A 221-nucleotide genomic window follows, 5' to 3' on the forward strand; every position below is an offset into this window, starting at 1 on the left:
GCTGAAGCAGAGTCTGAAGGGATTTCTCATACAGCATAACTCCTCACCTAAGCTAGTTAGTGGCACTCGATCTCCTTCCCATTTATGCCCCTTCTGAAAGCGCTTATTAGTTAGCCATGGAAATGGTGTATTACAAGGATGTCATAGGAAACAGGAGAATTGCACTAAGCAATTTAGGGGCAAATATGAAATGCTTTGAAGCTACTTCTTTTTTTTTTTTT

The sequence above is a fragment of the Meleagris gallopavo genome, chromosome Z (genome assembly GCF_000146605.3).
Source record: "Meleagris gallopavo isolate NT-WF06-2002-E0010 breed Aviagen turkey brand Nicholas breeding stock chromosome Z, Turkey_5.1, whole genome shotgun sequence".
Lineage (NCBI taxonomy): Eukaryota > Metazoa > Chordata > Aves > Galliformes > Phasianidae > Meleagris > Meleagris gallopavo.